Genomic DNA, 13,597 nt, shown 5'->3' with positions numbered 1-13,597 from the left:
GACAGGCAAATGGGCGTACCTGTAATGGGTAGGATCACGGGTCCCGCGGACTCGATCGCAGCGGCGATACCGGCGTTCGTCTCACAGGAAGACGAGGAAGAACGGGCAGATGTTAATGTAAACAAGCATCTCCCCGTTCTGCCTAGTGACATGTCACTGATCTCTGCTCCCTGTCATCGGGAGCTATGATCAGTGACGTGTCACACGTAGACACACACACACCAGGTCACACACTTAACCCCTTCACTGCCAGTGTTATTTACACAGGAATCAGTGCACGTATATAGCACTGATTGCTGTATAAAAGGACAATTCCGCCATGTAGCAGTCACGAAGAAAAAAAATAAATAAATAAATAAAAAACCACACACACACCCCACGCTAATCGCCGGCATTAGTAGTAAAAAAAAAAAATAATAATTATAAAAATGCCATAAAAACTATCCCCTATTTTGTAAACGCTATAACTTTTGCGCAAACCAAATGCTTATTGCGATTTTTTTAACCAAAAATATGTATAATACGCATCAGCCTAAACTCAGCGTTTTTTTCCTTGATGCCTTTTTTTTTTGTTTGCGCAAAAAAATAAAAACCACAGGGGTGATCAAATACCACCAAAGCAAAGCTCTATTTGTGGGGGGGGGGGGGGGGGGGAAGACATCAATTTTGTTTGGGAGCCATGTCGCACCACCGCGCAGTTGTCATTTGTATGACCGCGCCATTGTCAAAGTGTGTCAGCGCTGAAAGCTGAAAAATTGGTCTGGGCAGGAGGGGGTATTAAGTGCCCAGTAAGTAAATGGTTAATGCATGTGCAAAAAAAAAAAAAAAAAATTGCTCTGGCAGACAAGTGGTCAAACTTGTGGAGGGGGAAGGGATGGAGGGAGGAAATGAGAGCGCTTAGAGGGAAGGTCCGCTTTCACTACATGCAGCATCTCTGCCATGGTACAGCTAGACTACAAGCCTGCACCAATATTCCCCATCATCATATGGCAGTAGAAGTCCAATACACTTCAGAATCCTCTACAATACGGCTTCCACAGAAGAATTCACACAGCCAATCAGCTCCTCCAATACATGGACACCTAATAACTTAAATTATAAAGAAGGGATTTAGTAAGCCTGGTGCAGCTCTTCATCAACCAATAAGCTTCTAGCTTCAGGTTGTGCAGCTGAGCTTTGAAAATGAAAGCTAGATGCTGATTGGTTGCCATGTACAGCTGCTCCAGATTCTGAGTGCTCCCTTCAGTTGAGTGTCATTCAGTAAAGAACGTTGTCACCCCCAGCTCTATGACCAGTGACAGGACTGAAAGCCATCATTACTAGAGGACCCTATATATATATATATATACACATACTCTCACTCACCTATACCGTAGCGGTGTCGTTATCCAGCCCCCATGACAGAACACCCTATTCCGGGCTCTCCGCTCCCTCACTAGCCAACCAACGCAACAAAGATGAGGCCACCGACACGTCACGTGACCAGCCCGGGGATACGTCACCATAGAGAGGCGGGGTGTGCAGGCACGGAGGGTGCGCACAGCATGCTGGGTAGGGACAGGTGGGAGTCAGGGGACGCTGTCTCTGTGCTGTGTCCTCCGAGCTGACGTTATGTTTCCTGTGGAATAGAAGATGCAGAACATTGTATATAGTGCTCCGTTGTAATGATAGCCATACACGGTGCAATAAGACTGAGCGGCCAATTGCTCGAGCAAGATGTAAATAGCACAGCTAAATGCATGGTGATAATTCCATTCAACCCCAGTCTGCTATGGCAGAAAAAACAAAAATCATACAGGATCGATCGATCATAAGTGTTTTTTAAGGGCGACAAAAAAGCCACGGTGGACCCTGTATGTTTATTTTTCCGCCACACAACCGATCGACTTGCCATGTTTGTCTCACACAGATGTCTGATTCGGTCATTTTGTTGAAACAGACACTGGGGAGATTTACTAATGCTGGAGAGTACGAAATCTGGTGTTGCTGTGCATAGTAACCAATCAGCTTCCAGCTTTTGGATGACAGGCTAGTAAATTTTCCACGGACAACAGTTTGAGGTCAGATTTTCGGATGGTCAGTACACAAATCCGTCACACAAAAGTGGAAAGTACAAACACACACTCTCGGAATCAATGATCACCAAACAAGAAATTAGCAGAAGGGGCCCAAAGGGTGGCGCTCAAGAGCTGAAATTCCACATAGTACGTCACTACGTTCGTGTTTGTGGCACGACAATTGTGAACCGTTAGTATGCAAGACACGCCCTTTTGACAAAACAATCAGATGCTCGGTTGGCCAACAATCGTACCGTGTGTACAAGGATTTAGGGGGCAATTTGAATAGACACCTGTGCATGAACCCGCGCAGATGTTTTTCAAGACGCACCGCAAAGTCGGACTAAAATGTGGCTTTAAAATGAACTCACACAATTTCAAAGCTGCATTAAGTGTGAACAAGTGTTTATTGTCAATGCCTTATTGAACAAGCTGACTGGCTACCATGCAGAGCTGCACCAGATTCTGAGTGCTCCAGTTGTAGAAAACCTGAAAATTGGCTTCTTTATCCTGCAAGCCCCTAGCTAAAGGCTTCTTCGCTTTGCAGCAGATGAGGTCAAAGCTAACCCTAAAGCTGAGCTAAACACTCAAGCAAAGTAAGCAGCCGCCTAGTGCGCCCGGCCACTGGTGTTCCTACCCTCTTCTCTCTGCAGCAAGCAACTAAGTCTCAGCATCAGCAGGCAGCCCCTGCTCTGTTCACACATAATGTCAGAGGCACAACTGTGGTGTCTGTGTCCCCACTCCCGAACGAATGGAAGCAAGCAAACTTTCATTGATTGGCACTTGTAGGCTGCATTGATGGGCGCTGGTGAGGCTGCATTTGATGGTTGCTGGTGAGGCTGAATTTGATTGGTGCTGGTGAGGCTGCTTTGATGGGTTCTGGTAGGCTGCATTGATGGGCGCTGGTGAGGCTGCATTTGATGAGTGCTGGTTGGCTGCATTGATGGGCACTGATGAGGCTGTATTGGATGGGCGCTGGTAGGCTGCATTGATGGGCGCTGGCGAGGCTGCATTTGATGGGTGCTGGTAGGCTGCATTGATGGGCGCTGGTGAGTCTGCATTGATGGGCGCTGGTGAGGCTGCATTGATGGGCACTGGTAGGCTACATTGATGGGCGCTAGTGAGGCTGCATTTGATGGGCGCTGGTGAGGCTGCATTTGATGGGTGCTGGTAGGCTGCATTGATGGGCGCTGATGTGGCTGTATTGGATGGGTGCTGGTAGGCTGCATTGATGGGCGCTGGTGAGTCTGCATTGATGGGTGCTGGTAGGCTGCATTGATGGGTGCTGGTAGGCTGCATTGATGGGCTCTGGTGAGGCTGCATTTGATGGGTGCTGGTAGGCTGCATTAATGGGCACTGATGAGGCTGTATTGGATGGGCGCTGGTAGGCTGCATTGATGGGCATTGGTGAGGCTGCATTTGATGGATGCTGGTAGGCTGCATTGATGGGCACTAGTGAGGCTGCATTGATGGGTTCTGGCGAGGCTGCATTTGATGGGTGCTTCATTAAAAAGATGGGGTGTACATGGGCAGAGCAAAGGGGGTGGAGTCATGGGTGGAAGCGCCTCCACTAAGTGGAATCTGCTTGCTCAGTGGGGATATCTCTGCTGAGTAGGTGAATGACAGCTCAGTGTTCGCTTTGCTATGCAGAATGGACATGGGCACAGTCCCGCTCTCCTTTATGGGGCAATTTGACGGAAACAGACCAGATTGCGGCGTGTGTCAGCATACACATCTGCCACACCATAGAAGAGACTGGAAGATTCGCTCAGATCTCACTGAAAAACTGACAGGCAAGCCTGGGTATGCCCATGAGGCTCTGTTTTGTAATCTACAATTAAAAACTGCAATAAAAATAATTTTAAAAGAAAAACTGACAGGCAGACCTGACCGGAGAATCAATGCCTTGGACCAGGCGGGGGGTGCAGTCACATTAAAGTCCAACATTTATGCTGGCCATACACTATACGGAAAATCGGCAGAAATTTGTTTTTCGGACAGTTCATGGGCACAAAATCGATAATTGTTGGGATGTTTTTGAGCCGAAAAATCGAAGGACAAGTTTGGAAAATTTCTGCCGAACGAATGATAAATTGAAAGGTTAATGTATTTCCTGTCCACACTGTCTAAACTAGGTATATGTAAAAAAAAAAAAAAATGCATTTATTTGTGTCCACTGAATGATTTATCGGTCATTACAAGATGGCACTATTGTTTGCTCTCACGGCCGAATGTTTGTTTTTTGAAAATGGGTTCTGCCGATTTTTCGGATAGTGTATGGCCAGAATTAGGCAGCTCCAGAGATGAGCCGTGTCACTGCATGCAGTCATAAAATACAGCGTTCCTCTGAAAATGCTGTCTCATGTCACTACACACTGTAACTGATGACCATGTAAGTTGCATTAGGAGGCACACTGCTGAGCCTGTGCATACTCCACCAGTCCAGTGTTCCTCTTACCCTACTCCCAGTAACAGAATGGGGTCCCGCTGTACACTTAGAGTGGATCTCAGACGTGCATTTATTAAAGGGTTAAGCCCCGTACACACGAGAGGATTTATGTCCGACAGACTTCCGAAGGAGTCCTGCCGGAGTTCCGACAGAGTTCTGACGGACTTTTCGACTGAGCGGACTTGGCCACACACAATCACACCAAACTCCGACGGATTCGAACGTGATGACGTACGACTGGACTCGAATAAGGAAGTTCATAGCCAGTAGCCAATAGTCCGTCGGAATAGCATACACACGAGCAAATTTTTCGAAGGGACCGGGTCCGGCGGAGTTCCGTCTGAAAAATTTGAAGCATGTTCCATTTTCTAAAGTCCGTCAGACTTTTGCGAATCAAAAGTCCGTTGCAGCCCACACACGATCAAATAGTCTGACGGAATCATTCCGTCGGACTTTGGATGTTGAAAAGTCCGCTCGTGTGTACGCGACATAACTCTTTTTTTTTTTTTTACCCACTTGCCAACCAGCCACCGTCATTATACCCCAGCAGGTGGGCACGTTCCCGCGAGCCGTCATAGTTATACGTTGGCTCCTGTAAGCAGGATAGCAGGCGCGGGCATGCCCCCACTGCACAGTGGGGGTGCCGATGCTCGTGGCCGAGCATTCGCAGGCACGAGATGCAGAACAGGGACGTGTGTGTGTAAATACACAAATACCTGTTCTGTGAGGAGAGACAGATCATGAGTTCCTAATAGCTAGGAACCATGATCTGTCATCCCCTCCCCCTTCAGTTAGAACACACAGTCAGGGAACACAGTTAACCCCTTGATCGCCCCCCTTCCCTGCCAGTGACATTTACACAGTAATCAGTGCATTTTTATAGCACCAATCGCTGTATTATTGTCAGTCGTCCTAAAAATGTGTCAAAAAATTCCAATGTGTCCACCATAATGTCACAGTTACGATAAAAATCGCAGATTGCCGCCATTACTAGTAAAAAATAATAATAATAAAAATGTCATAAATCTATCCCCTATTTTGTAGACGCTATAAGTTTTGTGCAAACCAATCAATATATGCTTATTGCAATGTTTTATTACCAAAATATGTAGAAGAATACATATATCGGCCTAAACTGAGAAATAAATTTACTTTTTTTAAAAAAATTGGGGATATTTATTAGAGGTCGATGCCGATATTTAGAAATCATGGCGGCCGATAGCCGATATATGATGCCGATTTTTTTGGGCCGATATGTTAGGCCGATTTTATTTTATTTATTTATTTATTTTTAATCCCCCTTGATCTAACACACCTTTCCCGCTGGGGCGTTTTAAGGCGCTTTTGGGCTAAAAATAGCGCCTGTAAAGTGCCTGTAAAATGGCTCCCCTGCAGTCTGCGTGAAAGACAGAGTGCTGTCACACGGAGGCGATGCACTGGCAGGATCTTAAAAAAAAGTCCTGCAAGCAGCACGTTTGGAGTGGTGTATACCGCTCCTCCACCACTCCTGCCCATTGATATGAATGGGCACCACTGCCGGAGCGCATGCAATGCGATTTGGCAGCGGTGCTTCATGGGCTCATTTAACCTCTTCCTTGGCCGCTAGCTGGGTTATATGTGCCCCACTAGCAGCCAAATAGCACCGCTAAAATGATGGTAAAGAGCCGCTAAAACTTGCGTTTTACCATCAACGCCTGCCCACTCCAGTGTGAAAGCGGCCTTCATACGTGATACAGAAAATTTCTTACACTTAAACATTTATTAAACAAAACAAACCTCCAATCAGTTTACTTGTATGTATGATTTAGATAAAAAATATATATATATATATATATATATATATATATTAAATAAAAACAGGTAGTCAAAACTTTTGGACAAAAAAAAAATGGGCTAACTTTACTGTTTTTATTTTATTTTTATTTTTTAAATGGTGTATTTTTTTCCCAAAAAAATGCATTTGAAAGACCTCTGTGCAAATGCTGTGTGACATAAAATATTGCAACAACCGCTATTTTATTCCCTAGGATCTCTGCTAAAAAAATATATATCATTTTTGGGGGGGTCTAAGTGATTTTCTGGCAGAAAATACAGGATTTTTACTAAGCAACAAGTGTCAGAAAAGATTTAGTCTTTAAATGGTTAAACTGAGAACTTCTACACACTGAGATGACTTCATTCATTCAAGTGTAAACATTGTATCTTTCTGTTCTTTTCTTGGCAGCCTGCCCAGAGAGGAGGAAAGGGTTGCTATGACGACTCAGTCAACTTTGAAATGACTTCTGTATAGAAGTCAGTCTAAGTCCCGCTGTAGTTCTAAATCGGCTTTTTATCAGCACAAATCGGCCGATGCAGATTATTTAAAAAACGGCAAATATCGGCCGATATATCGGCCTGCCGATATATCGGTCGACCTCTAATATTTATTTATTTATTTACCAAAAAGTACAAAATATTGTGTTTTTCCAAAATTGTCGCTCTTTTTTTGTTTATAGCACAAAAAATAACAAACGCAGAGATGATCAAATACCACCAAAAGAAAGCTCTATTTGTGTAAAAAAAAAAAGGACATCAATTTTGGTTGGGTTCAGCATCACACGAGCGCAAAATTGTCAGTTAAAGCGACGCAGTGCCATATCGCAAAAAATGCTCTGGTCATTGAGCAGCCAAATCGTCCGAGGCTGAAGTGGTTAAATAACAAACCTGTCATACTTACTTCCTCTGTGCAGTTGGTTTTGCACAGAGTGGCCCTGATTCTCCTTTTCTGCAGTCCCTCAGTCGCGCTGGTGGTTCCACCTCTCCACCTCTCGATTGCGCTGCTATCAATCTATCCAATCAGGAAACGAGACCCTGGCCGGAGCTGGTGTGCTCGTTCTCATTGCAGGAATTATGGGGCTCAGGTAAGTAAAAGGGGGTTCAGAGGGGCTGCTGCATGACAGAAGATTTTTCACCTTAACCCAAAGAAAATCCTCAGGGGTTTACAAGCCCTTTAACTCCTTCACTTTCAATACCTTGTGACCAGGCTGTGGATTTCCATAAAGCGGGTTGGGTTTCGGTTGCTACTGATAACCGACCATCAGGGAGAGAGCCAGGACATCAACCCTCTTGCTACTGGAGGACCTGTCACCTTTAACAGGTACCACTCCTAACGACTGGTTGCTATGTGCTTTGAACTGTGCTTAGTTACTGTTATGCCGTGTACACACGATCGGAATTCCGGCCAGAAAAAGACAGATGAGAGCTTTTCATCAGAAAATGGAACCGCGTGTATCCTCCATCGGAATTTAGCTGTCCGAATTTCCACCAGCCAAAAATTGATAGCATGTTCTCAATTTTCCCGACAGAAAAACTTTCTATCGGAAATTCCAATCGTGTGTATGCAATTCCGACACGCCAAAAATTACGCATGCTCAGATTCAACTACGAGACGGAAGCTATTGGCTACTGGCTTTTGAACTTCCCTTTTCTAGTTCCGTCGTACGCGTTGTACGTCACTGCGTTCTAAACGAATTTGGTGTGACTGTGTGTAGGCAAGACAGCTTGAGCGGAATTCCATCGGGAAAACCATCAGAGCTTTTTCCAACGAGAATTCCAATCATGTGTACGCAGCATTAGAGACTACCTTACTCCTTGCTTATCTTGCTGGGTAGACCTTTGTAGTATCTGACAGAGGCATAATTTGAAACTTGTCATGCAAAAGTTGACCTGGCCCTCACCCACCACTTCCACCGTGTGTACAGATACACGCACCACATGCCAAGATACTCAAAGTGGCTTAAGAGTTTAGAGTCCCCAGAGTTCCTCCTTACATCAGAGGACAGGGATCACCCCTGGGGAATCAGAGGACAGGGAACACCCCTGGAGAATCAGGGGACAGGGATCACCCCTGGGGAGTCAGAGGACAGGGATCACCCCTGGAGAATCAGAGGACAGGGATCACCCCTGGAGAATCAGAGGACAGGGATCACCCCTGGGGAGTCAGAGGACAGGGATCACCCCTGGAGAATCAGAGGACAGGGATTACCCCTGGGGAGTCAGAGGACAGGGATCACCCCTGGAGAACAGAGGACAGGGATCACCCCTGGGGAATCAGAGGACAGGGATCACTGCTGGAGAAGCAGAGGACAGGGATCCCTGGCAGGTCACTTGGCAGAGCTCCTTTCCCATCCCACCACTGTATACAGCTTCCCCTCCCCTACAATACACAGGGCTGAAAACAAATTCCTTTACAGTCTATCAGCCTTCACAGGGTGTATCTGGCTTTTAGTTTTTTTTATGTTGCCGTTTTGACCTGGTCGGAAAGGCAGCGTAGTTGCAGTAGGCAGATACACCCTATGCAGATCATGGTTGATTTGCTGTGTTGTAAAGGAACGTGATTTCAGCCCTGCAGAGGCGGAGCAGTATAGAGTGCTGTACTGGGAAAGAAGCCCAGCAGCGGGCATAGCATCCAGGCTACAACCAAACCGTGGATTTTTTTCCAACGGATGTTGGCTCAAACTTATCTTGCATACACACGGTCACACAAATGTTGTCGGAAATTCCGAACGTCAAGAACGCGGTGACGTACAACACGTACGACAAGCCGAGAAAAATGAATTTCAATAGCCAGTGCGGTTCTTCTGCTTGCCATTTTAGTCCTAAGACTAATGCCCTGTACACCCAGTTGCACATTCCGACCACAAAATCCGTTTGGATTTTTTTCGATGGATTTTGGCCCAAAACTTGTGTTGCATACACATGGTCAGACAAAGTTGTCGGAAAATCCAATCGTTCGGAACAAGGAGACGTTCCTTGCGTACAACGGGACTACGTAGAGGGCATTACCCAATAGCTATCATCTCGTAATTTATTCTGAGCATGCGTGGCACTTTATCCGTCGGAATTCTCTATAAACGATCAGAAAAAGTCAGATCGGATTTTGTTGTCGTAAAATTTTAGATCCAGCTCTCAAACTTTTTCAGTCAGAATTTCCGACGGAAAAAGTCCAATAGAGCCCACACATGATCAGATTTTCCGACAACATAATCTGATCGGACCTTTTCCGTCTGAATTTTCAACCGTGTGTACAGGGCATAAGACTAAAACTAAATTGAAATTTACTGCCAAACTTAACACTGCCCAGAAGAGAGCCACATTCTTTCGCTAGACTATATTTTGTAGCAGTTCTTGTTCTGTTAGGCTGCATTCACACTGAGCGTAGCGTGTTTGAACGTTTTTACCGGCGCTTTGTCGCGCGACAACGAGCGTTTTGTCACACTACAACGCGCGACAACGAGCGTTTTGTCACACTACAACGCGCGACAACGAGCGTTTTTTAACCGGCGTTTTTTTTCAGCCAATAGGAAAAATATTTTTCATCTGCTTATTTTTTCTTGAGCAGATACAGCGTCAAAATGCCCGTAGAAACGCTCGTTGTCGCGCTAAATGCTCGAATCGAGCGTTTCCATTAGTTTCTATGGGAATGAAAACGCCCAAATCAGCCCAATTCGCGCGACAAAAAAGGGTCCGGAACTTGTTTGAGCTTCAGGCGTAGGGCTTCAGGCGACATGGAGTGGAGATGTGAACCATCTCCATTGAGAATAATGGATTTTTTCCCCTCCATCGTTTTGTAGCTTCAGGCGTAGGGCTACAAAACGTTCAGGTGTGAACGGGCTGTCAGGCGTAGGGCTACAAAACGTTCAGGTGTGAACGGGCTGTTAATCCCATGTAGGAGAGAGAGAGAGCTCTGAGCACTCCCCTGGTATGTATGAGGCTTACAGCAGGTGCAGGCTCAGGAAGCCCAGGAAACAGTCCAGACACAGTTAAAGTGATTGTAAAGACAGAAGGGTTTTTATTTTAATGCGTTCTATGCATTAAGATAAAAAGCCCTCTGTGTGCAGCCCATACTTACCTGAGTCCCATCTCTATCCAGCAATGTGCGCACTCATGCCATCAAGGAGACACAGCAGCAGCTCCATTGGCGCTTGCTGCTGTCAAAGTCAGTTAGCCAATCAGGAGAGGGAGGGGTGGGTTCGAACCACCGTTCCATGTCTGAATGGACACACAGAGCTGTGGCTCGACTCAGGTGCCCCCATAGCAAGCTGCTTGCTGTGGGGGCACTCGACAGGAGGGAGGAGCCAGGAGCAAGAAATAACGACCTGAGAAGAGGAGGAACCAGGCCGTACTCTGCACAAAACCACTGCACAGAGCAAGTATAACATGTTTGTTATTTTCAGCCAAAAAAAAAATAGACTTTACAATCACTTTAACCCCTTCCCACCCTGGGGGGCCCCCCTCCCGCCGTGATCCGTTGCCCTCTGCCGCTTACCGGAGCCATTGACGGAAACTATCGCGTCCTGTTTCTTGCTGGGTATGGAAACGAGTGAGGGGAAGATGGCTCCCACTCGTCTCTATACAATTGCTGGGCGGACGCAACGTCAAAATGTCACTTCCACCCACAGCTCTTAAAGGGACATTTTTTCTTTATTTTTTTAATTACATTTTAGTCTAAATATGAGATCTGAGATATGAGCATTTTCCCCTTCTGCCTACTAACACTGATCACCGCTCCCTGTAATCGGGAGCGGTGATCAGTGTCGTGTCACACATATCCCCACCCCCCAGTTAGAATCACTCCCTAGGAGACACTTAACCCCTACAGTGCCACTTAGTGGTTAACCCCTTCACTGCCAGTCACATTTACACAGTAATCAATGCATTTTTAATTGTACTGATCGCTGTATAGATGTGAATGGTCCCAAAATTGTGCCAAAAGTGTCCGATCTGTCCGCCATAATGTCGCAGTCATGATAAAAAAAATCGCTGATCGTCGCCATTACTAGTAAAATAAAAAAATATTAATAAAAATGCCATAAAACTATCCCCTATTTTGTAGCTGCTATAACGTTTGCACAAACCGATCAATAGACGCTTATTGGGATTTTTTTTTTACCAAAAATATGTAGAAGAATACGCATCGGCCTAAACTGAGAGAAAAAAAAGTTTTTTTATATATATTTTTAGGGATATTTATTATAGCAAAAAGTAAAAAATAATGGGTTTTTATCAAAATTGTCGCTATTTTTTTGTTTATAGCGCAAAAACATAAAAACCGCATGGGGGATCAAATACCACCAAAAGAAAGCTCTATTTGTGGGGGGAAAAAAGAGGTCAATTTTGTTTGGGAGCCATGTCGCACGACTGCTCAATTGTCAGTTAAATCGACGCAGTGCCGAATCGCAAAAAGTGCTCTGGTCTTTGGGTAGCCAAATGGTCCGGGGCTTAAGTGGTTAAGAGGTCCTGTCATGTTTTTTTCTGTTACAAGGGATGTTTCCTTGTAATAGGAATAAAAGTGAACATTTTTTATTTTTTTTAAAACCGTGTAAAAATAAAAAAGGTAAAATAAATAAGAAAGACATTTTTTTTTAAACGTGCCCCGTCCAGACGAGCTCACGTGCAGAAGTGAATGCATAAGTGAGTAGCGCCCGCATATGAAAATGGTGTTTAAACCACACATGTGAGGTATCGCGCAATCGGTAGAGCAAGAGCAATTATTCTAGCCCTAGACCTCAACTGTAACTTAGAAATGCAGCCTGTAGAATTTGTTAAACGTTGCCTAGGGTAAAAGTTTGTCGCCATTCCACAAGCTGGCGCAATTTTGAAGTGTGACATGTTGGGTATTAAAGAGGAGGGCCGTTTAAAAAAAAAAAAAAAGTCAGCAGCTGCAAACACTGCAGCTGCTGACTTAATAAACACACTTACCTGTCCAAGGCACCCGCGATGTCGGCCGCCCGAGGCCGACCCGTCCCTCGGCTCTCGGGTCCCGGCGCCGCCATTCCCTCTAAGGGAAACAGGCAGTGGAGCCTTATGGCTTCACTGCCCGTTTCCTACTGCGCATGCGCGAGTCCCGCAGCACTTTCTGAATGGGACGCGCTGTGTTCTGGAACACACAGTTCCCAGAACACAGCGCGACCCATTATCTAGAAGACGCCGCGAAGAGGAGAGAAGACAGAAGATCTCCGCGGAGGAGGAAGAGGAAGATTAGGATTATATGCCTAGCAACAGGCATTTCTGGTAAGTAAAGAAAAAAAAAATTTTCATTTTTTTTTTTTTTAGATTTTTTTGTAATTTTTTATATTTTTTTGTTTTCAGGGTGGCCCTCCACTTTAATTTACTCGGCGTAACATTATCTTTCACAATATTAAAAAAAATTGGGCTAACTTTACTGTTGTCTTATTTTTTAATTAAAAAAAAGTGTATTTTTTCCTAAAAAAGTGTTCTTGTAAGACCGCTACGCAAATACGGTGTGACAGAAAGTATTGCAACGACCGCCATTTTATTCTGTAGGGTGTTAAGCCCCATACACACTATCAGATTTTCTAGCACGTAGTAGAAGGGCCTGCCTGATTGCATACAAATTGAAACTCCTAAGGTTTGACCTCATATTATATGGTTTTGGTAAATCTGAAGGAAAAAATCAGCAGAAAATCTGATAGTGTGTATGGGGCTTAAGAAAACAATGTAATGTTTGGGGGTTCTAAGTAATTTTCTAGCAAAAAAAAAACAGTTTTTAACTTATAAACAACAAGTCTCAGAGGCTCGGTCCTTAAAGCGGGATTCCACCCTAAAGTGGAACCTCCGCTGATCGGATCCCTCCCCCCCTCCGGTGTCACAATTGACACCTTTCAGGGGGGAGGGGGGTGGAGATACCTGTCAAAGACAGGTATTTTCACCCACTTCCGGGCATAGACTCCCGTGGGAGTCTACGCCATTTCCTGCCCTGCCGCGCTGTCTGCTGGGACACGCAGGGGTCCCAGTGACAGCGCGGAGATTTCCTATTGCGCGGCGCGGCTCGCGCATGCGCAGTAAGGAACCGGGAAGTGAAGCCGATTCGCTTCACTTCCTGATTCCCTCACCTAGAATGGTGACTGCAGCAGCCGAGAGCCGAGCGATCGATCGGCCTCGGCTGCCGGCATCGCTGGAACCCGGGACAGGTGAGTGTCCATTTATTAAAAGTCAGCAGCTGTAGTATTTATAGCTGCTGGCTTTTAATATTTTTTTTTTTTGGTGGAATCCCTCTTTAAAGAGGAAGTAAACCCTGATGAGTTTACTT

The 13,597-nt window shown here is 45.4% G+C and overlaps 1 protein-coding gene across 2 annotated transcripts in view; it reads right to left on the bottom strand.

Annotated features, from left to right (window-relative positions):
• Positions 1-1,505, bottom strand: part of CNST (consortin, connexin sorting protein) — a 178,297-nt gene extending 176,792 nt beyond the window's left edge. For both annotated transcript variants that reach the window (XM_077486144.1, XM_077486145.1), the window contains exon 1: positions 1,366-1,505. The gene's annotated coding sequence lies outside the window, so the exon portion shown is untranslated. The remainder of the gene's footprint in view (positions 1-1,365) is intronic.
• Between the last annotated feature and the right edge of the window lie 12,092 nt (positions 1,506-13,597).

The sequence above is a fragment of the Lithobates pipiens genome, unplaced genomic scaffold, assembly GCF_037356315.1.
Source record: "Lithobates pipiens isolate NorthernLeopardFrog02 unplaced genomic scaffold, aLitPip1_a1.2 Scaffold_18, whole genome shotgun sequence".
NCBI lineage: Eukaryota > Metazoa > Chordata > Amphibia > Anura > Ranidae > Lithobates > Lithobates pipiens.
This window is presented reverse-complemented; position numbering and strand designations above follow the sequence as displayed.